Source organism: Triturus cristatus, chromosome 12, assembly GCF_964204655.1.
Source record: "Triturus cristatus chromosome 12, aTriCri1.1, whole genome shotgun sequence".
NCBI classification, from domain to species: Eukaryota; Metazoa; Chordata; class Amphibia; order Caudata; family Salamandridae; genus Triturus; species Triturus cristatus.
In genome coordinates, this window is record NC_140595.1 from 337,027,851 (window position 1) to 337,050,658 (window position 22,808).

The 22,808-nt window shown below is 41.5% G+C and overlaps 1 long non-coding RNA gene across 1 annotated transcript in view; it reads left to right on the plus strand.

Moving 5' to 3' along the window:
• Positions 1-2,232, plus strand: part of LOC146775976 (uncharacterized) — a 254,129-nt gene extending 251,897 nt beyond the window's left edge. The window contains exon 3 of the long non-coding RNA XR_014972346.1: positions 2,161-2,232. This is a non-coding gene — a long non-coding RNA (uncharacterized LOC146775976). The remainder of the gene's footprint in view (positions 1-2,160) is intronic.
• The last annotated feature ends 20,576 nt before the right edge of the window (positions 2,233-22,808 follow it).

The following is a 22,808-nucleotide window of genomic DNA, read 5'->3' on the forward strand; positions in this document are numbered from 1 at the left end:
TGAACAGTCTTGAGCTATCCACCAACTTTTCTAATTCCCACGGGATGCATTTTGACCCATTAAAAACGGAGAACTATGAAGTATGTAATAGATGGCCAGCACATTATAAAGGTAGATAAGATCAAGTATCTGGGGACACAATTGGATTCTGAGTTCGCTCATTAATCAAAATGTTTCCTCTTTTAGCAGGGTGATATTTGGTGTCATGGATTTTTCCCGCTGATTGGGGCGTACTCATATCCAATTGGTTTTGGAGATCTACTGGGCTAAATGTATCCCCTTAGTATGTTATAGCAGTGGAATCTGGGGATACGGCCAGGTGGCCTCACTCCAAGTTGTAGAAAATATGGTTTTAAGGAGCCTCCTGGGCGTTGGTCAAAACACACCTTATGAAATCGTTAATGAAGAACTAGGTGTGGATTATGCAACTGATCCATTTAAAACTCTGGAACTCTATTTGGACAAAGGAGGAGTTGGGTTTTAGCAGAGTGATCCTGCAAGACAGCTTACTATTAGATAAGCCCTTACAGACTCCAAGATTGGCGTACGTGGCACGTAGCCTGAGGGTTATGGGTAGTCCGGATATGTTTGTCAACACCACAAGCATAACTCACACCAATGGTAAATGGGTTGAATCTGCACTGATTGATAAGCTCAGGTCAGAACACCAAAATGTTGCTCTAACAAAATATTCTATGCGGCACGCGTTGCTGGTGAAAACAGTTAGTTATATTGAACCGTATCTGACTTGGGATATACCTCGCCATCATCGCCGTCTGATGACTTATTTTTGATTTAATTTATTTGACTGACTGGTCCCTTTTAACCAGAGCTGTTTTAAACACTCAGACTTGCCCCCCTGCAACTGTGATAACACCACGGTCAACGACACATTACATGTGGTTAAGTTTTGCCCAAAAAATTGTTACCTGCGACATCATTTTATACGCCCAGTTTTATTACCGCTCAATTTTAACCAAGTTAGGCCAGCCTTACCTTTTTTTCAGTTGTTGAACTCCCCTTTTAATTGTTTTTTCTCTTGTACATTTTCCGGTGGGAGTTTTAAAATACGAATGACTATGAGACTGATATTCTTTTTGCAGTTTTTAAATGAATTGTCTTTTGTGATTTTATCCATACAATCAAATAAAGATCATGATGATGATGATGATGATGTACCACAGTACCTTTGTGAAATACTATGACAACAGATGTCACTAAGTTAAAATGTCTTAGTTATAACTTAAAAAATACCCTTCTTACATGTAGTACTCAAAAGGATCGTCTGCATACCATAATCTATAATCCTGCTAATTTCATAGACATCCTTTCAACCTTGTTCGTGCTACATCCGATACCAAATTATATGGCAAGAACATTGGTGGAACAACTAATTTTGGGAGACTTCCTTTAATCTATGCATCCCCTTGTCCAATCACACAAAACCTTTCATCCCCCGCAAATGTAGAAAATGCTCAAGGTCTAGAAAATGTGTGGAGATTAGCGAGCAAAAATCAGAGGGACTCATTTACTTGGGAACCATAACTATAACCACACAGTGGTTACCGCCACTCTGTTTTTAACATATATATTTATGAGAAAGGCAAGTAATCCTTCATATATTTAAGAATGCATTCAGTGATAATCAAATATATGTGTAGTTTTCTATTTGTCTGATGCCACACATTGTATTGTATTATTCAAAAACCTTTATGAGCCTTAGAAAGCCCAGGAGCCATAATGCCTAATGGTGTACATTGCAAATTTTCAGTAAGTGTAACATAGTTTTAAAGTCTGACAAAGGAAAGTGGGATTTTGTGTAAAGAATAGAACAGGTGTTTGTAGATATGAATGATATCTCCCCATTAAGGCCTTTCTTTGCTTCCTTGAGGGGAAGATCCTGACGCCTGTACACTAGCTACATTTCTACTTCAACTTACTATCATTTGATTATACTAAACTGAAGTACGGAGATACATTTTTATATATGCTTGGGCGATTTTACAAGTTTTTTAGCGCATAGCTCTAACTAAGCATTTTTATGAGAGCCCTGGTCAGTTTAAATGACAATTTTCTTTTTATCTTTTGCTTTGCTCTCTATTTTCATTAAACCTAGTAGAATGTTAGTGTTTTTAATGTGTTGTGTTTTATTTTTAACAGATCAGATGGTGCAGTTGGTGGCCTGAACTGACTCCATGAAGAGAAACATGGGAGCACTGGGCCAGCAAGGTAAGGGAATGCTGTATTTGATTTACAAAGGATATTCATGGTTTTTAACAATATGGAAAATGTATAATGTGAATCAATTTCAGGCGGTGAAGGGATTTACCTATAAACTGGAAAAGAAAAGTATTGGGCAAATACTTATTTAGATTAAATAGCATGAGTGTTCACAGGTACTGAAAAGTTGCACAGTTAAACATATGAACTATTATGGTGCTGCTTATTAAATAAGATATGATTCATTACATAGATTGACCTAATGTGGAACAAGTTGTTCCAACAAATTAGATTGCAACTAATAAAACTGGGATATGTCATCTTGTGAAACACAAGGAACCGCTGTTTGGTGTTCAGCAAGGGGTTTAAATATTTCCAAAGCTGTTTTATGCATGGTCACATCTTCTAGCTCACATCATCGTTCATCAGGACAATCATCCTCTGCTTTAGAAAAGAGCTAAATGCCTGTCTCCTCAAGCAATAACTCATCAATATGTAATTCCATGTTCATATAGCTTGGGCTTAGCATGCCTTCATAGACATACCCAACCCCTTTCCTCTCAAGGTTTGGCAATCAGTACCTCTAACCCTCTACTACTCAATGAGCCAACTCCCTAGCCCTTCTCTTGACCCTTCTTCACTTCCAGAGGAGCTAATCCTGCAGCTACTTCTGTAATGTTTTCCTACTTTAAATAGTACTCTAGTCCTTTGTATATAAATTTGTGCAACGCTGATACAGATATATATGCACATAAGATGCCTTTTCAAGTCAGTGAAGAAAATATGCAGATTATGTCCCATGCAAAAGATCATGCACATCAACTAGACATGACTGCCTGCCTCATCCATGTCAAGTAATATATAAATTAATATATCCTTTTCAACAAGGACTCAAAGGTGGAAATCATATTATTTGGAAAACTAAACAATAATCTTGACTTCATTGGCTGCCAAAGCTGTAAAATCTACCAATTCCAGCACCCAAAGTAAGGAATCTGAGAGTCATCTCTGACACAGAACTATCAAGTGAATACTGGGTTGCAAAGCATATATCTCCAGACTAAGGTTTACGGCTACTTAAACACCTTTCATCAGCAAACTTTTGGTTTAGCAGTATAATCAACATGCATCCAGGCAGATATATTTTGATAATCAATAAAAAATACTTATGTTGGGTTCATACAGGCAGTTTAAAAATTCATCACAAGCAAGGGGTAAAATACATTGGAATAGGGAAGAAAGAGTAATGAAATTCCTTGGTTTTAAGACTCCTTTATGTGTAGGTTTCATAGAAGTGATCCAAAATTAGTAGGAGTGAGCATAACTCGAATGGGTGTAACTGTGATATTGCGCGTAGTTACTCGAGAAGAGTATTTCTGCATTTAGCTCAGTTTTCCTAGCATTTAGCACTAGTTTCTTAGCCCAGCATGCAACCTTGCGCCCAAAAGGGATGAAAGGATTTATTTTTCGCTAAGAACTTGCTAAATGTATCCTAAATTACTCTTGTATATGTGAGCAGGTGTAATCACATAATTATTGGTAATTATGCATGAAAGACTAACACAGAATTATCGAAATTACTCCTGTGCAATTGAAATTATTCACAGCCCTAAAAATTAGACAAGTCATCAAAGGATGAGGCATGTAGCTTTGGGTTATTGAACAGTTTAGGAGATGTTTCAAGGATTTGTAGGATCAGGGATAATTTAGAACAATTTTCAAGTTTCAGCCTTGAACAACAATACTTCAGGTTCTTATTAATGTTCAGAAACTGTGGGCGGTTCAGTTTTTCCACAGCCAGCTATGATTCAAACGTTTTGCATGGACCACTCCTTGATTTGTATTTTTTTGGTTATATTACATTCTTTAGATCATACGTTGCCTGGAAGATGTTCCTGTCCAACTATGCACTTGTTTTGTTCATATTTTGGCTTTCTTAGTTGAGATTTATCAGCATTGATTATTGTTAAATTTCAATTATGTACAGCTTTTTCCAAATGTTGTGCTTCAATTTCTGACATATTCTGGCCAGTAAATAAATAATGAAAGAGTGATTCCAATTGATCAGCATTACCTGAGGAGTCACAAAGTGTTTTAAGAAGATCCCTCACTCACCAACCTAGTTGGTGACATGCTTCATCATAGGGTTCCCACCCAAGGGGCCGAATGCCTCTTGGGTGTGCTGCAATGCCTGATTACAGCGGAGTGGGTTTTTATTTGGAATGTGAATAATAACACCATGAATGATGAAATTGCCTTTACTTATTCTAAAACGATTTTAATAGTGGAGAAGTAACGCAAGATTATAAGGTGGTGATGGTGGATGTTTTAACTGGTTTAATTGGCCAGTGACATCCTGAATGGAATGAGTGATGGCCGGTCTACATGTTTCAGCCTCCGAACGCAATTAGCGAGGCTTTAATCAGGACCAGGTATGCCACGGGGGTATGCACACGCTAAGGTGCACCCTCACCTGTGACAATAGTTACCGTAAACTCACAGTTTTAGACCTTCAGCGTTGTCTGAAAGAAAATAATTTATGGGCTGTATACCCCATGGATCCTAGCGGGGGTGTTGGTCTGTAGTCACACATACGCCAAAACAAAGCGCCCTCTCGACACCTGGTATACACCTGATCAGGGACCCCGTGGTTTCACCATAAATTCCCTTTCTCGCTCTGTGTTTCTATTATATTCTGACAAGTCTCAAAATGTTTCCTTCCTTGCTGACATTCAAGCCTTTCTTGGTTGTTCTTCCATGTCAACCTTTGAATACACCTTCTTGGATGCCTTTTCTAATGATGGGTATGTCCAAACTGCCCTCTAGGGGGAACTAACACTTAGTTGGTGTGGACTTGTTGAATTTCTCTGGCAGACTGACCTCATGAGTTAGTCTAGTATTATCTAAAGGCTATGTAATTTCTGGAAAGTTTATGATATTTCACATTTATTAAACTCAGGAATGATCTTATCACATATTTTATGATAGTTGGTCTTTATTTTTGGCATCTCCTGTGGTGCTTTGCCAGTCTCAGCTGATCCCTTCCTATTGTACAAGTATTTTGAAAGCGTACTTTAGACCCAATTTAAACAGTTGTAAATAGGTGGGCTTTTTCTGTCATTTTTCCTTTCTCTCCTATAGGTTTTGTGTATGGTGTAGAAGCCTGGGCAATTTCCTGCTTAAATGTAGGTGTAGGTAAAGGAGCTCTTTCGGTGAGGGGGATCTGGTTTTCACTAGTTTTTAACCTTTGGTCGAGGAGAGTATTCCTGCTTAGATTTTAACTCTCTTCAATTCTCTTCAAATAGGTAGTGCTCTAGGTAAATACTTGCAGGAGGTTCAGTTATAGGGCTCTCAATATCAATGGAAAAAGCCAAATCTATCTGTTTTATTCTTCTGGTGGTACAGCCATTGGAAAGAATAAAGTATGTTCTTAGTCATCCCTACTTTACAAATGTAATTGCGCCTTCAGGCATTTCTCACATTACAGGCCAGCTGTTCACAGGTAGCTGTTTCTGTAGAGAGACGCAATTCTACTAATGACAACTTCCTGAATCTGATATCATTTCTGCTGTCCTCAGTTAATCTACCACTCTCCTCTTATTGCTTTTAAGGATTGTTATGGATTTGCTTCCTGTGAAATTAATTTCTTTATGCTGCTTCACATTGCCCTTCTCACCTTTCTGATTTGAAACTGCCAAATCTGATTTCTCATCCTGGGGTGATGGCAGCTTGGTAGAGTATGAATCATTTGCTTGAAAGTTCACCTCTTGTCACTCCAGTGGTTGACCATATTCAAGAATATTTTGGTAATTCTTCCTTTAGTCTCTGTCATTGGTCCCCATTAGATTTGAGTGGCTTCAGCTTCTGTTCTTCCCGGACCGGAGGGGGCCTGGACTCACTGCCCCAGTGTGCCTCGCGCTCCTGACAGCACGCGCACCCACCGTCACTGACAAGCGTCAGGAGGCGCTTGCTTAAAACCTCCAGCGGGCTGCCACAGCGCAGGACGCCCTTCAGCTTCTGTTCTTCCCGGACCGGAGGGGGCCTGGACTCTCTGCCCCAGGGTGCCTTGTGCTCCTGACAGCACGCGCACCCACCGTCACTGACAGGCGCCACGAGGCGCTTGCTTAAAACCTCCAGCGGGCTCCCGCAGCGCGGGATGCACGTGGGCAGCGCCTGGGCGAAGACCGGGCTCGTCCTTGCCTGTCAAAGTCCGGATAAGGCTGGGCTGGGCCACCCCCCTTGATTCATTCCAGGCCTGCCCTGTATTGCAGCGGTAAGATCTTCTACTCATATTTAGACTTTGGACACGGACATCACTTAATGCTGACTATTGAATAACCGATATCTCGATTTCATGTTAAGCATCTACACGGTGAACAATTGCTGAGAAGATTTTATTATGACCTTGTGGCACATGCAAGGCATAAGCACGCTAATTTAAACAAAGCGGGAAGTTAAAGCATATAGATAGACTGACTTGTTAATCTTGTGTCTTTTTGCCATATTAATTATATTTTGGAAGAACCTCTGAACATAAGAGTCTTGGTCTTCGGTGTATATTGCACCTTCTATAATTCGGTCCATAAGTTGTATAAATCGTTGCTATTCATTACTTGTTTGCTTAAGCTTTTACCCCATTGATGCCCCTACATTAATTACACTCTCATAAGAATGGTTTTAACAACAAAGCATTTGGACTGAGGAAATATGAATTTTTATGGTTAATTGTGTCCCCTATCTTAGACCCCAACGGCTCCATGTACATGCTACAAGTACATGTATGTTCCCTCCAGTTCCAGCTATGAAGACGCAAATACATGTGCGTCCAACGTCAACATGTCCTCTTTCAGATCCGCCATGAATGGGTCGAATATTCCATTCCTAAGTATGATTGGCCACCGACTTTATATGGTTCACTTTTCACATTTTACAGTTCAGGCGAGTAGGCCCTGAATTCTGCCAACAAGCCTTTTTCTGCTTCTGCCTCTGAAATGCTCCAGCTTGGACCTGCATCCGTATCCATGAACTTTGTCCTACTCCCTGCGCGGCCAACGGTGCCTGACGCGGCCTGTTGCCTGCCAAAAAAACTGTATTCAGCCTTCAAGTTATCTGCTCCGCTCCTCATCCAATGCATTCCTGTCTAGTAGTTTAGGTAAACATCCTTCCAGCTACCGAGCAAAGAGCTTGGCCTCGCTGTCTTTATGCAAGTAATTCATAGCCCCTGTTACCATGGAAGATTCCTGCCCCCTCGCATCTCATGTAGACACATAGACGCTTGTACATGCACTAACAGTCAGTATAGAATAGATTCCGTCCGAGAAACCTTTCTTTTTGGATAACACAGTTCCTTAAACAAAGATATTAGATATGATTTGGGATTAGGTTGACCTAACCCCCCAGACTTTTGTCTCCACATGTAGAGCTAAATGTCAATTCCCCTTCACCCTCTAGTTGCACGTCAATTACACGTCATGCGGCTGCACGCGCATCTCTGCCAAACATTTCTGCTGACACTGCAGGATTCTCTTATGGATCCACCCACTTGTGACATCATTTTAAATGACGTTTCTAGTATACGCCTGTTATTACGCCCATTTTCATTACGTATGTGTATTCTTATCTGTATTATCAGCTGTTACGCCTCCTGCATCTGTCTTAATGCAATGCTTTTCATATATATACTGTTACTTGTCAATAATGTATTGCCTATCCCTTCCTGAACCTTCGTGGTGATGGAATAAGATTGCCTAGTTCGAACTATGATTCCTTTGTAAGGAATAAAGCCCTTTTCAGAACCTCTAATACCACGGATTCTGCCTCTTATTTTGACTGAGTTATTCTTACTAGACTTTACCGCATAAAAATAGTACAGGTAATTTAAATATTTACCACATAAATTGGCGCCCAAATAGGGACACTTTCTCATCTCACGCGCCGGAGGTGCGTTGCAGGCCCGGTCCCCTGCCACAGCTGAACGGACAAAAACGCGTACCCGCAGGATTTCCTGTATCTCCCTCCGGCCAAGCGGGGGTGACTGAGGCTGCGATCAACACCCAGACGAGGCGGTGAGAAGTGCGAAGTATCCCGACCAGAGCCTAGCTGAGAGAGCAAGATCCGAGGTATACAGAGGCCCACCAGGTTCCGAAGTTTCCGAGTCAAGTCGAGTCCAGTCCGGTCCAGTTCAGTTCAGTTCCGAGGCCTTCCGTTCCGTGCTACCCGGTGAGTACCATTGCTGGGGAGGCAGTTAGACGTGCACATTGGTTTGTGCCGGTCCTGACGGGTTTGGGTACACAGATCCGGTCTGCACTGTTTTAGCAGTGTATCTGTACTGTTTAGCAGTATATCCAGTATGTTCATGTTTATAATCTAGTATTATCTAGTATTAGTATTATGTCAGTAGTTAGTTTTCTCTTAATTATCATTGTTCGTTAAATGTTAAATGTTAAATGTTTTACTGTGTTCAAAAATTGTGGTATGAATGAGTGTTCATCGTTGTGTTTTTCGTATTAATTGTGTTCAAGTCCAGTTTGAGTAAGAATCAAGTAGCAAGGTTTAAAGATGCCGTTCTTTTCAAAATTAAGACAGATCAAAACTAGAAAAGGAGTACTCGAAGAAGCTGTTCCCATTCCACCTAGGGATACTCCAGGGTATTTTATGTACCATAAGTATGGCCTAGATGCCGTATTATATCTTGATTTATGGGTGGACTACACCAAGGATTTAGCAGAGAGTCAGAGATGGCCCGCAGCTGGGACATGGGATGCAGATTGCATCATGAGAGTAGAAGAAGAATTATGGAAAAAGAAAGCCAGACAGTCACAGAAAGATGCCATTGAACTATGGCGTAAAGAATCGCATAGGCGCACAGAGAAAGCGCTCAGACTGGAAGAGAAAAGTAGGGAGAACTTAAATAAAGCCCGAGAAAATATGCTAATTGAGGAAGGTACCCGAGTAAAAACAGAACAAGTAGACAGACAACGAAACACTCTTATGAATGGTATGTATCCTCTCTTGGCCGAAGGTTTACCTAAGGCCACCCCGGAAATACCGAAAGATTTGCCACCCCCATTACTCCCGATTAAAGCACATCCCAAGACCGCAAAAGATATTTTCCTTTCCTCCTATTTAGACGATGTAGCTCCCGAATATGTTAATGTTCCACCACACACACCACCTGTCGATGGTGCTCAACGCCGAGATCATCCGCCCCCACTCTAATCTGACCCGATACGTCCGATACGTCCAGAATGTAACAGACATTTTCAAGCCCCTATGCTAAATGCGAAGTCCCCTGAACACTTATTCCAGGCTGCTGATAAATTACTCCGAGACCGAAGGGGGTATCATATGCTCGACTCTATGGATGAACAAGAATTAGCCAGATCAGCAGTACAATGGGCTGACAGTTCTGAAAAATACAGTGATGATGCGTTAGCACACACGTTTTTGAATCTTACCCCAGACGAACAGCGTTTAGCTGGTATATACATGATACAGCACCTCGTTATATTGTATAAAAGCCAACGTTCCGATCCTGGTCCCCTACCTGATATATTGATAGAATTACTCACGAATAAATGGAGAGGTTCGGGTACTGATTTAATTAAAGAAATTCTAGAATATCGACACCAATACATTGTCTTCGTATGCCCAGAACATGTTTCAGTTCCTCCCAAGTTGGAAAGAAAAACGTATCACATAGACAGACAGAATCCCTTACGCGAAGTGCACCCAATCAGAGGCGAAGACAATACTTTTAAACGCGTGTTTGTGTACACGCCCATAACTAAAATTGAATTATTAGAAATGAAGAAAGTAGTACCTAGCCATGACAAAGACCCAGCAGGTTTCCACCGTGAGATAAAAGACATGTTACTCATGGGAGAGTATACTTATCCTGACATTATGAAAATATTAAAGGTTTTATTGCCTGCCGGTATTTACGAGAAACTCAAAGAAAAGGAATGGGAGGTGGGAGACCAAAAGATAGAGTGGACAGCATTAGAAAACGAAGAAAAAGCCCGAGCTGCAGGTTCAGGGCTTGGGGAAAAGACTACAGCATTACCAGGATTATTAGTACAGGTACTACCACGTTTATTAACTACGAAAAAGGAAGACTGGGGTGCAATTTCAGCCTGTAAACAAAAACAAGATGAAGACACTAGTGATTTCTATTCCCGATTTGAAAAATGTTTTGGTATTAATAGTGGCATAAAAGCAAGTAGTGAGTCGTATCCACATCTGTTTGTGACAAAATTAGTTGAGAATTCCCTGCCCCAAGGTAAAGGTAGAGTATTAAAATTCGAGAGTACCTGGCAAGGTAACACACCGTCACAGATGTTACAAATGTTACAATATCATCACAATAGAATTAGAGAAGAACAAGAACATGAACAAAGACGTATGAAAGACACGAAAATGAAAATGCTTGTTGCGCAGTCAGTTCCAGCTGACGGTCATAAAAAGGGTACAACACAGTCCAATGATTCAGTAGGTCCTGTTAGAGGGACATGCAACTATTGTAAACAGCCAGGTCATTATATACACGATTGCGCAGTTCTAAAACATAATATCTCTACGGGTATAACGAAAGAGAGACCACGTCCGCCTAGACAGGATCAGATCCAACAACAAGTACCTCAGAATATACAGCCTATGCCAGTTCCACAACAGACCGCACCACAACCACAACAACAACCACAACAACAGCCACAGCCTATTGCTGCAACACAAAACACGACACAACAGATGTACCAGTATGCACAAAATGACTATCCAGAGTATCAGCGCTACACATGAAATAGCCTAGAGAGGGAAGTTGGCCCACCCCTTATTGAGGTTCCCGTAGATCAAGAAGGTCCTTACGTACAGAGTCAAGTATTAGGGAAAGACAGAAAGTTTCTACTCGATACAGGGGCAAGCAGAACCACTATCCGTCGCAGCGAAGTCCCAGGGGTACCCCTCTCAGGCTCACAAAATATTTCCCTTGGTTTTTCAGGAAAGCCCACTATTAATGAAGTATCGCAACCGCTTGCATTAACGGTCGGTCCATTAACACGGACTACAGATCTATTGCTCACAAAATCATGCCCAGAAAACTTGTTAGGTATAAAAACATTGAAAGCTCTAGGAGCTGTAATATGTTGTTCTCCGGAAGGAGTACGACTATTTTTGCGTGACTTTAAAGGTCACTATGTGTCTAGAGACATGGATCATCGGTTACAGAATCTACCTGCACATTTATGGGCACAAGGCCCCACTGATGTAGGTTGTATGCACATTACACCATATCGAGTTACACTCAAAACAGGAGTAGTATTACCACGAATAAGACAATACAAGTTACCGCCAGATGCTGTTGTGGCTTTACTGCAAATCATTGACGAGCTCATTGCACAAGGAGTGGTTGTAGAAACGGACTCCAATATATGTAATTCCCCGATAATTCCGATTCTTAAACGAACTGATCCAAAAGCACCACCAGTATATCGATTAGTTATTGATCTGCGAGAATTAAATAAATGCATTGTACCACAATACCCCGTGGTCCCAGATATCTCTTCATTGCTAACAGCCATAGATTCAGAAGCAACGTTCTTTACTGTAATTGATCTCAAGAACGCTTTCTTTAGCGTCCCAATTGATCCGGAAAGCCAATATTTGTTCGGATTCAGTTTAAATGGACGAAGTTTTAAATTCGCACGCGCACCTCAAGGATTCACAGAAAGCCCCAGCATCTATAGCCAAGCACTGAAAAGAGAACTGGACAGTATCCACATGCCAGCTAACACTGCCTTGCTTCAATACGTCGATGATCTGCTGATCACCGCCCGAAGCGAACCTGAATGTGAAAAAGCATCACTGACGGTTTTACATTTCCTAGCCGACAAGGGGCACAAGGTGTCCCCTTCAAAGCTGCAATTCTGTGTCCGGCAAGTTGTGTACCTTGGGCACTTGCTGTCCAAGGGGGGAAGACAGCTTACACCCGACCGTATCCAGTTAATTGTTAACATGCCGATACCCAAGACACAAAAGGAGGTACGGGCATTCATAGGCCTCACTTCGTACTGTAGGCAGTGGATCCCTCAATATGCATTTCTAGCAAAACCACTCATTCAGTTGACAACACAGGAGGCAGCGACATCAACTGTCCTCCCTTGGACTCAGGAACATACGCAAGCTTTTGAAAGCTTAAAGAAAGCTTTATGTCAAGCACCTGTCTTAGCAACACCATGTTACAACAAACGTTTTACACTTTTTGTTACAGAACGTGAAGGTACTGCTTTGTCAGTACTCACGCAGGAACAAGCAGGATCACACAAGCCATGTGCTTATTTTTCCAGTACATTAGATCCCGTAGCTCAGGCTCTTCCTGCGTGCCTGAAATCAGTCGCAGCAACAGCTTTAGCAATCAGACAAAGCGATGCCATAGTGTTAGGACATCAATTGACAGTACAAGTACCACACGCAGTAGAGGTTCTCTTGAACCGGACCCAAACACAACACTTGACCATAGCAAGACTGACGGGTTATGAATTGACATTGTTCCAGCCACACATAGAAATCAGACGTTGTAATACATTAAATCCTGCCACACTTTTGCCAGTAAGTGGAACAGACCCATTGGCACATGATTGTATTGAAGTCATTACTATTACGACGAAACCCAGACAAGACTTGACAGATATCCCATTATCAGATCCAGACCTGACATTGTATGTAGATGGTTCATGCATGAGAACAAGTACAGGAGAGTTAGTGGCCGCTTATGCAGTCACAACAGACACTGAAGTTATTGAAACAAATTGTATAGATACCTTGTCAGCTCAAGCAGCAGAGCTCATCGCTCTGACACAAGCCTGTATTCAAGCCAAAAATAAGAAAGTCAACATATACACAGATTCACGTTATGCATTCGGAGTCGTCCATGACTTCGGCGTGCTTTGGCGAGAGAGAGGTTATTTAACTTCTCACGGTGCCCACATCCAGCACGGTCCCCTTATTCAAGCTCTGTTAGATGCAATACATCTGCCGACTGCAATATCGATTATGAAGTGTAAAGCCCATACAAAAGTGACTGACATTATTTCTCAGGGTAACGACCTAGCTGACAGAACAGCTAAACAGACTGCTCAGAATCAGACGCATACAACTGACACGACAAAGACAATAGTTCCGACACCAACACACTGCATGACAGTTAAGGATCTCGCCCTTGATGTAATTGACATACAGACACATGCTACACCAGAAGAAATAAAGAGATGGACTGAATTAGGAGGGATCCAAACGGATCAAGGATGGATGACGAAGGGAAAATCTATATGGTTTCTCCCCGACTCAATGGTTCAAGTCATCATTAACACAATACATAGTCCAGCGCACCTAGGAGAGAAAGCTATGCTAGACAGTATTCAACACATTTGGTTCAATAAACACTTGCGAGCAGCAGCTAAACAGAAAGTACGTACCTGTATGATTTGCTGTCAGTTCAATCCAGGAAAAGGCGTACCTGTAGATCAGGGTGGATTTCAACCCCCCGATCACCCTTTTGAAGTCCTCCAGATGGATTATATCCAGATGGAACGATGTCGAGGATTCAAATATGTCCTCGTAGTTGTATGCGCTCTTTCCCGATGGACAGAGGCGTATCCCGTCTCAGATTACACTGCCCCGACTACTGCCAAACAGTTAGTTCGAGAATTCTTCCCACGGTATGGTTTGCCCCGTGTCGTGTACTCAGATAATGGCCAACCGTTCTCATCCGAGCTAATGAAACATGTTTCACTTTTGTTAGGCTATCAATGGAAATTCCACTGTGTCCGACATCCCGAGGCAGCAGGTCTCGTGGAGCGGCATAATCAAACTTTGAAAATTAGACTGTCCAAAGTATGTAGAGAAAAAGGTGTCGACTGGATAGTAGCTTTACCAGTTGCGCTCTTTTACATGAGAATGGTAGCACACTCTCGAACAGGGCTATCCCCGTATGAGGTGATCTTCGGTAGACCACCAAATATGTGGGGGACGCCTATACCCCGTAAAATAACTGATGTTGATTGTAATATGCTGACAGATTACCTGGCTTCCTTGATGTCTGCACTACAATCTTGTCGTTCACAGGTAGCTGCAGCTTTTCCCGATAACACTGAGGTGAAGCCCCATGACGTGGTTCCGGGAGATCTGGTACTGATAAGGAACTTCGACAGAAGGAACCCGCTGGAGCCTCGCTGGCAGTCGCCTAAACTCGTCTTATTGACCACAAGGACAGCTGTGAAGATTGAGGGACGTAAAGGGTGGTTGCACTCGAGCCATATCAAAAAATTTCATGGACTATCATCCGACTTGAATTATCCGCCCTGCATTCCCTCACAGACTGACTCAAAACTCCCCCTGGTTGACAAGACAGAAAAGGAAAACTATAAACTGAAACTAAGGTCTAGCAAGTCAGACAATTTAATTGTTTAAGTCCTCTCCAAGGTGAATCGGTTGAATTTGTCTCTGACATGTATCCTCTAGACCGAAATAGAGAGAGAAATAGACAGAAACAGCTAAAAAAATATGCGTACTGTAAATCACTTCGTAGTCACTGCATAGTGACATTGTTAATTATGTTTTTTCTAAGTCTTCTGATTATCATTACCAGTATATTATTACACATGTATTACCCTATTTCCAAGCGTGCTTTCAATGTTACTGCCGAACATTCTTTTAGCGAACTACCCCCGCATGAGTTGTCCTATAGATTTGCGCTGCGCAACAACACATTCATTAGTATGTTACATCATTCTCATCAGATCAGCAATGCTACAAATTGTTGGATATGTGGCCGACTCCCTCCCTATCAGAAATACAAGGGAGTTCTGCCTCTCTTTCCGTATCCATTCACCCACAATGGCTCCTGTGGAGCATGGTTTAGTTTGATTAATTCCCTAGATTCAAATTCAGTAGTTTATCAAGACAACTGGGTTTGGGGAAACCTGAACCTAGTTTTACTTAAAGTCTGCTACCCTAACAAGGAGGGACTTCCCAAAAGAACAGGAACTGATCTAGAAAATGAAGTATATGGATTAGGTAACTTTACACTTAATCTCATGATCCTGAATGTTGAATCTGAAGCTACACCAATCTTGCCCGCTATGTCAGTATTTCCAGTTAGAGGCGAATTATGTGTAAGAAAGAATGGTTCAATTCACATGGGCCATAGTAAATGTACCACTGTAATAGAATTCAGTGATAAAGGCAAATCTATGTTTAGAGCTTCTCGTCATTCTTACTTCATCTGTGGTCACACCGCATACATACGCCTACCCCTAGATTGGGATGGTACCTGTTACATTGCATTCCTTCTGCTACCTGTTTTCCTAGCCCCGCCTGATTACCATAGGAATACCCATTTAGTACACAATAGACAGCAGAGAGATCTCCCGATTGTCGACTACACCGAAACAGCATGGGAGCAATACACAGATTTCAATAAAGGTTTCTTTCCCTACATAGGTACAGTCACTAATAGTAAGTTGATACGTAGATTAACTAGAACCCTTGAAGCAGTAGTGAATGAAACTACTTCCGCCTTAGGCAACTTAACCGAGGAGCAGTCTGCAATGCGGATTGTTGTTCTTCAAAATCGTCTTGTCCTTGACGTCATCCTGGCCGATAGGGGCGGAGCTTGTAGGGTCATCGGATCAAGTTGCTGTGTTTTCATACCAGAAAACGCGCCGTCAGTATATAAAGCCATAACTCGACTTCATAAGATCGTAAGCCAGATACACCAGAATCCAGGCACCTGGACTTGGTCCGGTTGGTTCTGGAGCGTGTTGTCAGCCTGGGGATGGAGGATCCTATCCTTCCTAGGTATTGGCTTTCTCATTCTATTCAGTTGCTGCTTGTGTCTACAATGTGGGCCAGCGATTTGTGGTCTGTGTGCCACATCGTGTATCCCGCCTTCGAATTTTCATTCAAGCTCCCGGAAGAAGAAAGAAGAACAAATGATGCTATATGAACAGATTGATGGATTGATGAAGATGGATATTTCATAAGGGTCCGTAGGGGACAAGGAGGGAATGAGGAAATATGAATTTTTATGGTTAATTGTGTCCCCTATCTTAGACCCCAACGGCTCCATGTACATGCTACAAGTACATGTATGTTCCCTCCAGTTCCAGCTATGAAGACGCAAATACATGTGCGTCCAACGTCAACATGTCCTCTTTCAGATCCGCCATGAATGGGTCGAATATTCCATTCCTAAGTATGATTGGCCACCGACTTTATATGGTTCACTTTTCACATTTTACAGTTCAGGCAAGTAGGCCTTGAATTCTGCCAACAAGCCTTTTTCTGCTTCTGCCTCTGAAATGCTCCAGCTTGGACCTGCATCCGTATCCATGAACTTTGTCCTACTCCCTGCGCGGCCAACGGTGCCTGACGCGGCCTGTTGCCTGCCAAAAAAACTGTATTCAGCCTTCAAGTTATCTGCTCCGCTCCTCATCCAATGCATTCCTGTCTAGTAGTTTAGGTAAACATCCTTCCAGCTACCGAGCAAAGAGCTTGGCCTCGCTGTCTTTATGCAAGTAATTCATAGCCCCTGTTACCATGGAAGATTCCTGCCCCCTCGCATCTCATGTAGACACATAGACGCTTGTACATGCACTAACAGTCAGTATAGAATAGATTCCGTCCGAGAAACCTTTCCTTTTGGATAACACAGTTCCTTAAACAAAGATATTAGATATGATTTGGGATTAGGTTGACCTAACCCCCCAGACTTTTGTCTCCACATGTAGAGCTAAATGTCAATTCCCCTTCACCCTCTAGTTGCACGTCAATTACACGTCATGCGGCTGCACGCGCATCTCTGCCAAACATTTCTGCTGACACTGCAGGATTCTCTTATGGATCCACCCACTTGTGACATCATTTTAAATGACGTTTCTAGTATACGCCTGTTATTACGCCCATTTTCATTACGTATGTGTATTCTTATCTGTATTATCAGCTGTTACGCCTCCTGCATCTGTCTTAATGCAATGCTTTTCATATATATACTGTTACTTGTCAATAATGTATTGCCTATCCCTTCCTGAACCTTCGTGGTGATGGAATAAGATTGCCTAGTTCGAACTATGATTCCTTTGTAAGGAATAAAGCCCTTTTCAGAACCTCTAATACCACGGATTCTGCCTCTTATTTTGACTGAGTTATTCTTACTAGACTTTACCGCATAAAAATAGTACAGGTAATTTAAATATTTACCACAGGACAATAATGGGGAAGAGGAAAGCAGCGGAGACAATTATGGGAAGGAAAAAGATAGCAAGGACCCATAAACAGCCTAAATCTGAAGCAGAGAACTGTACTTTAGCAGCTATTGATGATTGAATTGAAGAGGTAGAAAATATATTGTCTAATGGCAAAGAGCCTAGCATTAAGGGAAAACGCAAAATCTCACCCTACTATAGCAGAAGGGACAAAGTGATTACTGCAAGACCAAACAGTCCAACTATCATTGTCCACCAAGCTCATAATAAGACAACTTTACAACCATCAACTACACCTCCGCTAAAGTCAGGATCCAGTCCTTCTAAGGTAACCTCCCTTAGATCGGATAGCATAGATAGGAACCAGGGAAGCCTGGTACATAGAGAGACTCTAAACATAGAGTGCTCTAATAGATATCTACCCCTAGCAGATAACCCGGAGGAAATACAGATAGAGCAAACAAATGGAAAAGATAGTAGTAGACAATTCATAGCTAACCGGAGTACAGTGGAGGCTCAAACACAGTCACTTGATACCCATACACGTGTGTTGGATCTTTGCACAAAATTAAATGCAGTTCAAGAGGCGGTCCTGGTACTCAAAAGGATGATTGAGGTATTAACAACACATTTTCACGTAAAACTGGTAGCCGTAACTAATGTATTGGAGGATTGAGAATACACAGAGAAGAAATCCCACCACACCAAGGCGGAGAACTCTTTAACTAGAATGTCATCCAAAGCAATACTAAAACACCCTCCAAATCAAGCTTTAAATCAGAGTAAAAATATGACTCTAACACCATATCCCCCACCCAATTTAAGGCACCATGCGACTAGTAATATGCATGACTACTCTAGATTGCTCCCATTGCACCAACAAGTGCTACATACAAACAAATACCCAGAAAATCTACTCATAAATAGGCTGATACAAGCCACCCGGAACTAGGGAGGGAGTATAGGGGTCCCGAATGGAAGCAGGAACTCCACCAGGCAACTCACCATTTGATTGTGGGGAAACCAAACTCTTATAATGTGTTTCTTACCAATGTCCCAAGATAAAAGCTGGGTACTAGGGAAGATAAGGACTCCCTCATAAACAAAGTCACACATAGGATTAGAACTAAACGGCAGTGCCTTTCTGTAATAAGATCTGATATAAAAAGTGCTGAATGGATACAGCAAGATGAGGGGGATATGGATGATGTAAAATTGACATTTCACTCAAAAACCATTGCTGATAACCTAATAACTATGAATCTACGAATTCATTCTTCTTTTTAACTCCAAAATCTGCTTTAGGCAGAACAATACCTGTATAGACAGATGTAACACTGCCACACAGCAACAAGGGGACACAACAATCTTGAAGCCATAGATTGACTGAACCAGGGGGTGAAATTGTATCCCACAGTGGGGGTATACCGTGTCCAATGGCTAGGAACCAAGATGTAATTGAATTGGATGACGAACTTAGTTTGGATGTATATCGTGAAGAGCACAACCTTGATGGAAGCCAGGTAACTAATCTTCCTGTGTCAGAAGGGCCTAATTATACAACTATTTTTGATCACCCTGCCAATAAGCAAACATACTAAACACCAGATTGTGTGAAGATGGTTTCTTGGAAAAGAGCTGGGCTTCCAAAAAACTCCAAGAACCTGATTGGCAGGATTATATTGATAATTTTGATTTTTGACTTTTTCAAGAGACTTGGGCGAGGGAGCCACTATACAAAGTAGGCTATAGAACATTTAGTATAGAGGCCCAACAATCAAATAGAGGAAGACCATCAGGAGGTCTTCTAATTTGGATAAAAAAATCATGTAAATGCAACTATAGAAATTGTACCCACTGATTCAGATGATATCCTGGGTTTAAAATTAAAGTTTCCAAATAAGTCTTGGATGTATTTTTTTAACATATACATAAGACCAAGGGAGTGTTCAAAAACATCACCACTAATGCAGCACTTAGAAGAAGTCCTTGACTCTATTAAATCAAATGGGCCCATTATAGTTGGGGGCGACTTTAACTGTTGCTATGAACCTTTGTTGGGATTAGTTACCATTTTTGAGGAAGAAGACCTAGCAATGGGTATCCTTCGTCTTAGGACAGAAAAGACTTTGGGGTGTTCTGTCTCTGCAATGCAACTATTTAATTTCACTATAGAGAAAGGACCAAGGTTTTGTAATGGCAGATCCCCCTCAGATCTTGAATGTTCAAATACATTTTTTAGGGGTCTTCCTTCATCCCGTATAGATTATATTATGATAGTGCAGCTCATTGGGCCTATGTACAGGACTTCAAAGTTGATGTTAGAAGAGAAAGTGACCATTTCCCACTGTTTTTAGTTCTCACAGGAAAATATTTTCTGCTACATTCATCGATACAACCTGAATCGGGCACAGAGGTTATACTGCCCATTGTGAGCAACAACAGGAGGGCAGTAAAATGACCATCTATACTGGAACAAGTAGAACCTCTCACTCATATAGATAATATTTTTAGTGACCTTTTATCCCCTTTTTTAAAAGCATGTTGTGATGTCATACCTATAACACAGATCCATCAGAAGCTGGTAGAAAACATAAAACCTTACCTAACTAAATCCCAGACTGGGAAGACCAATCGTAGGAATAAGATGCGTCTGTCCAATCCATGGTTCAACAAAGAATGTGCAGTGGCTAAACAACGGCTTATCAGGGCCTTACAAACCAAAGAGATAGTCATGATTAGACATGAAAGAAATGCATATAATAAAATCTTGAAAATAGCCCGTAGAAATTGGGAGGATGCTAATTGGGAGGACTTGATGATAGCTTCAAAGACAGGTGACCAGTCCCTGTTCTGGCGGATTATTGCCCATGGTAGCAATCCGGTCCAAAACTATAATTTAGATCCTTGCACATGGCAAAGACATTTTGCTAATTTAGATACCCCTCCAATCACAATGGTCAGAGATTCCACATGCAGTATTGAGGAGTTCTTGACCTCAAATGAGATTGTACCATTACACTGCAGCATTGAAGATACCACACTTGCTATAGCTGCTATCAAGGCATCGAAAGCCCCAGACCCGATAAGATACCCGGGGAACCTTTTAAACATGCACCTGTGGTGTGGGCTCCATATATAAATCTCTTATGCAATGCAATTCCAGAATCCTGGAAGGGCGCAGAGATTGTCTTGATACATAAGAAGGGTAGTAGGGATGATCCCGCTAACTACAGACCTATTAGTCTGATAGACATAATGCAAAAGGTTTATGCCAAGCAAATCTTAGACAAGCTAAATGACTGGATGAATGAAAAGGTTGTACTTTCCCCATGCCAAGCGGGTTTTAGAAGGAAAACCAGTACTATAGATCAAGTGTTTAGGCTTGTAAATATAGCCTGGAAATATACAAAGTTGAGATCTGGCCATTTATATGGTGCCTTTATCGATTTAAAGGCTGCATTTGACTCAATCCCCAGAGACTTTTTATGGACAATCTTGTTGCAGCAGGGACCCCCAAAGGAGATTCTAGTCCAGCTGATAAGGTTTCATGAGGGCAATTTTACAAAAGTCCGTTGGGGCAAAGGGGGAGAACTCACAGATGAGATATCAGTTAAGAGAGGCGTGCACCAGGGCTGTGTCCTGGCGCCAACTCTGTTTCTTTTATATGTTAATGACATAGTTCAGTTCCTCCAAAAATCGCAACATGATTCCCCAAAACTAGGAGGGACTCATATCTGTGCGTTAACATTTGCAGACGACACAATCTTGTTCTCGCAAACCCCAAAGGGCCTGCAAAATCTTTTAAACACGCTTGACGAATATTGTAAGTCAAAAGGCTTGGAAATAAATCCAGTTAAAACTAAATATATGTCCATAAGGCCCCATAAATGCTTCAAAAATGACATAATGCTGAATGGAGTGATTCTAGAGCGTGTTTCTAGTTTTGTCTACCTTGGGGTAACCATTGATTCAAAACTCTCATGGAACCACAGATAAAGAAATCAAAATCTATCTTAATGCAAAACTCAGCACCAGTTATAAAGAAACTTCATGCAACTATGACAAAGGTTGTTACACCAGCCTTAGAAGTTTATAAGTCTAGGGCCCAAACTGCTGCTTTGTATGGTTCAGAGGTGTGGGAAGGGGGGGAATCCCTGCCCCCCTCTAATTGTGGGGGAAAATAAGGTCTTAAGAAGGTTAATTGCCCTTCCCCAAAATACACCTGTGATCCCCTTTATGTATGATCTGGGTATAAAACGAATCGAACATACTGCGATCTGGATGACTCTGTCATGCTGGGTCAGAATCTGGACCACGAGGAATTACAAACCTACAGACAAACATTGAGTGAATTATTGACACTTGACATTCATGTTACTTTTCCTTGGTTGACTCATCTCCGTAAATGGTTTTTGGATTTAGGCCTGAGCAGATTCTGGGAACACCCAAGCATATTGACGCCGGACTCAAAGCGGGAACCCAAAACCGTTTATTGGAATTTTATCTGGCGCAGAGTTACTTTAAATTGCACATCTGGAACTCTTACAACCTAATTCCTGATATTTAAAATGACTCCTTGTTTTGAACAGTTCTTAGATGAAATAGAACCCCAACTTGCAAAGCTATTATATCTGAAATTCAGATATGGCTTCCTCCAAATAAAGGCTTTCACATCCAAATGGGGAATGCCACAGGATGGAGAAAAATATTGTAAGTGTACCCTATGCCATTTAGGAACCAAGGATGACATCGCACATGTCTTATTCTTTTGCCTTGTATATGTAAATCCCAGAAGAAAATGGATAAAACCTCTGGGCAGGAGTTTGAGTGTTAGAAAACACATTGATATGTTGCGTATATTAAAAACTGTTCGCTCCAAGCTCATTGTGTTTGGTGTCAGTAGATTTTTACTGGCTATTAATTTTATGAGGAGGAAGAAAGGGCTTACATTTTAATATACTACTTTTATTGGGGTTGACCCTTGATTTTAGTGACTAGGTATTAGGATGTTTATAATGTGCATTTTTTGGATACAAATTTCTTAGAGTCCCTGTTGTAATGTAGCCCTCGATAGCATTGAAGCACTTTTCATTCCTGAATCATGTATCGATAAAGAAGCCTCGATGAATTCACACTTCGCACTTTATGGAACATATCACTAAAAAATAATAAAATTGTAATTTGGGAATCAATTAGTCGCGATAGAATTAACTGAAGACCTGAATTGTGTAAATATATTGTACCATTACAAATTGTTTCCCAAAGTCCTACGAGAAAAATGGTACCTCACTTGTGCGGGTCGGCCTAGTGCCCGCGACAGGAAAC